The 4,053-nt window shown below is 44.1% G+C and overlaps 1 non-coding gene across 1 annotated transcript; it reads right to left on the bottom strand.

Moving 5' to 3' along the window:
• Positions 1 to 2,257: 2,257 nt before the first annotated feature.
• Positions 2,258 to 2,401, bottom strand: LOC142455893 (small nucleolar RNA SNORA48). The gene has a single exon (XR_012786004.1). It is a non-coding gene; the product is annotated as a small nucleolar RNA SNORA48 (small nucleolar RNA).
• Positions 2,402 to 4,053: the final 1,652 nt, after the last annotated feature.

Raw genomic sequence — 4,053 nt, 5'->3', positions numbered from 1 at the left:
TCGTAGACCAGGACTTAAGATTAAATGTCAGTTCAAAATCCCGCATCTATCTATGGTTTAAATATGTCGCTGGTTCACTTTAGGGACAGCCTTATCATTTTGTTGGAGAATATTATAAATCATCCCCACGAAGCGTATGGCAATTCTCTTGATAGTACATTCATTTGTGCAATGACATAGAGTTTAAAATAGAATGGTGTTAGAGTTTAAATTCTGAGCACCCAGTTTGCAGAAGGGTATGGAAGACGGTGGAGACTCACGATCCATTTGCAGGGTCTTCACATGGAGTAAGACTCTCTGAATCCCTCTGACCAGTGACCAGAGATGGGAATAGCTTTGCTGGAAAGTGGATTGTTTTAGGTGTAGTTAAAAGTTAACACCTTATCATTTGTTCTTCCTTTGACTCAATTTTTAAAAGTTAATGCTTATAATCTATTGATGGTCAGTAATTTGAGTCATACAGTCTTTGACTCATTTTAAATTTGTTCTTGATCTTAATACTTTCTGCTTTCTTCTCAAGTGAGGTTTTTCAGTTTTATTTTATAATTGTTGTTGGTTGTTGTGTGTGTGTGGGACTGGTCCTGTTTTGTTTTTGGTTTTTTTTGTACGTTTTTCTGTATATGAAGTACAGGACAGGTAAATCTATAGAGATGGTGTGTTAGTCTGGGTGGACGAGAGAAACAAATTCACAGACACTCATATGTGTATGAGAAAGAGCTTTAAATACAAGAGCAATTGAATATTGAGAAAACATCCCAGCCCAATCCACATCAAGTCCATAACTCTGACATTAGCCCATATGCCAGATACTAATCTACCAAGTCCTCTTCAGACTCACAATACATGCAGGAATGCCAAATGCAGGAGAATCTCAGGCCGGTGGTTGGAAAGTCTTATGGATCCAGCAGCAGTGGAAGCATCTCAGTGCTGGCGTGGGTCTCCATGGGCTCCAGCTGCTCCAGGGCTCTAGCGTAGCTCCAAGTATCTTCACAACAGCAATGTCTCCCAGGGAGTGGGAGTGTGTGTGTGTGAGTGTGTGTGTGAGTGTGTGTGTGTGAGTGTGTGTGTGTGAGTGTGTATGTGAGTGTGTGTGTGTGAGTGTGTGTGAGTGTGTGTGAGAGTGTGTGTGTGTGTGTGTGTGTGTGTGTGTGTGTGTGTGTGTGTGTGTCCCACCTCCAGTGAGCTATTTATCTCCTTAGCACCTCTAAATGAGGTCATCAAGCTGAGGCCTGATTGACAGGTTAAACTCCACCCCTTCGCTCTTAAGTCTCAAATTGACAACAGATGATGAAGCTTCCACAGACGGTAATTAGATGAATAGTTTCTTAGGGTTGTGGCAGGGGAAGCTGGAGGGGAAATGGGGAGCTGATAATAAGAAAGAAGAAAATGTTCTGAAGATGATTGTGGTGATGACGGTACAACCCTTTTTAATGTGATTAAACTTTGAATTGTATGACATGTGAAGCTTATGTCCATAAAAGAGATCGTTAAAAGTGTGAAAGAGCAAAAATGTCACTTTGAAGACTAAGGTATGCCTAATGCAAGCCATGATCTTTTCTATTGCTTCTTGTGCACGCAAGTAAGAGTTGATGCATTCGAATTATGGTGTTGGCAAACAACAGTGAGTACACATGTGTGGTGGTTGCATAACCTGTTGTCAATTTGAGACTTATCAGTGAAGGGTGGAGTTTACCTGTCAGTCAGGTTGCAGCTTGATGACCTCATTTGGAGGCACTAAGGAGAAAAACAGCTCACTGGAGACAGGACACACTCTCAGGCCCTGTGAGACATTCTTGTTGACAAGCCATATGGATACAAGCTGGTGGCAGTCAGTGCTTCAGAGCTGGAGAATCCATGTGGAGACCCCTGCCAGCGCTGAGATGCTTACAATGCCACTGGATCCACAAGACTTCCCACTCACTGGCCTGTGATCTTCCTGCATTCAGCATCATTGCATGTGTTTTGTGAGTCTGATGAGGACTTTATAGCTTGGTATCAGACATAGGGGCTAATACTGGACTTATGGACTTGATCTGGACTGGGCTGGGCATTTTTCTCTATATTCAATTCCTCTTGTATATAAAGCTCTTTCTTATAAACGTGTGTTTATGAATTTGCTTCTCTAGTCTACCTGGACTAGCACATCATGAGCTACTAGAACAGCAGTTCTCAGGCTTCCTAATGCCACGACCCTTTCATGCAGCTCCTCATGTTGTGGTGATCCCTCCAACCATAACATTACTTTCTTTCTTTTTTTGTGTGTGTCCTAGGCATGAAACAACTCTGGCCACGATCTAGGCATCAAGCTAGGATGAACAAAGGGCTGCCAGTCTGCTCTGCCCCTGACTGATATAAGAGCACCACCACCAACCAGGTGTCTCTTTGCCCATAGCCAAGGGTATCCATAAAATTACTTCCCTTGCTACTTCCTCACTGTAATTTTGCTACTATTATGAATCGGGTGACCCCTGTGAAAGCATTGTTTGACCCCCTAAAGGGGTCACGACCCACAGGTTGAGAACCACTGTCCTAGCAGCATGCACACACCTGCCTTGGAAGAAGTAGAGTCAGAGTGCTCCTTAGGGGTAAGGATGGCGTGACTCCCTCTCACACACTGGACATGTCACCCAGAGGGATCCGTCCCCGGAGAAGGACACTGAGCTCGATTAAATAGAGGGGCAGTGACAATGAGAAAGACCTTCAACAAGATGGACTGACACAGTCGTTGCAACAACAATGATCTGGAGGCTCGTGCAGGACTGATGGCGTTGCTCTCATTCCACGCCGCATGCCGTGGGGCTGAGAGTCAGAAGCGAATTGATGCCCCCTAGGAGCAATGAATGATACATGGATAACTGTCTCACTCTTACTGTGTTCTAATGCTGCACCTCACAAACAACTATGGTCAGCTTTCATGTGTATGCTTTCAAACCTTTTTGTTTGGTTTACAAACATATTGTCTGAGTGTATAAACATATATGTGAGTGTGTGTACGTGTGGGCATGTATATATAGATACATAACTAGATGTATATATTCTCAGAGAACTCTTTCCCACTACAAAAACATATACACTTTCTTTTTTTGGTACTTTTACATACATCTCAAATGTACTTTGATTTAAGAAATCAAGTGGGAATCTGTCTTTCCTTCCCCTTTCCATTCAAAACAGTGAACTGCTTGCCCCAATATCATCGTGTATAATTTCTCTTTTCTTCACTGTCCTGACACATTTTACCACATAATCAAATTTTGGAATATGCTTGAATCCCGTACTCTATGTTCTGGTCCACTGATCTGTCTATTCTCATTTTAATTATTTTTCATTTTATTTTTAGAATGTCCTGGCTGATTTTGCTTTCTTTCTTCCTTTCTTTTTTTGAGTTAAACTTTCTTTCTTGTATTTAACTTCCTTGATACTAAACGACCCTTTGACAGCGTGCACAGAAATAAAAGTTGTGGAGTCTCGCTGTCTCATCTTGTCCATTAATTTCGTGTAGTTGGCGCCAAGCTGTGAACCCTGGTGGCCTTCCCGGGCCTCTCACCCTGGCCTTGATTACAGAAGCCCTGTTGTCCTCAGTGGCTGTTTGTTGCAGCCCCGGACTTTCTAGAAACTCTCCCGCGAGGCCTGCTCTCTGTGCCCTCCTGGTTCTGGGCGCTTTATGGCCCAAGTTCCCGGCACAATCCCACTGCGTTTGTTAGGTAAGTCTCCCTTTTCTGTTTCAAGGAGGCCAATTCCAATAGCAAAGTCGGGAAATGCATCTCTGAGGACTTCCTCGTCTTCCACGGCTCCTACTTCAATGCCAAGGTCACTGTCTACGAGCCTCATCTCTGAGGCCTGACAGGGGAAGAATGCCCACCCTCCACGCCTGCCCAGATCCCAGCTGCCCTCCTGTCTCAAAGCCAAAGCCTGTGACCCTGAGGAAAAGGAAGGGGTGTCATTTGCTTTGCATCCCTGGAAATGGGACACCCCAGGGGATGGGTTCCCTGCAACCACATGTCTGTTTTGCAATTTCTCCTTCTGGAAAAGGTGGGGTTTAATCTCTTCTTCCGC

The sequence above is a fragment of the Tenrec ecaudatus genome, chromosome 8 (genome assembly GCF_050624435.1).
Source record: "Tenrec ecaudatus isolate mTenEca1 chromosome 8, mTenEca1.hap1, whole genome shotgun sequence".
NCBI lineage: Eukaryota > Metazoa > Chordata > Mammalia > Afrosoricida > Tenrecidae > Tenrec > Tenrec ecaudatus.
Note: the sequence above shows the minus strand (reverse complement) of the source record. Positions and strands in the feature narration are given on the sequence as shown.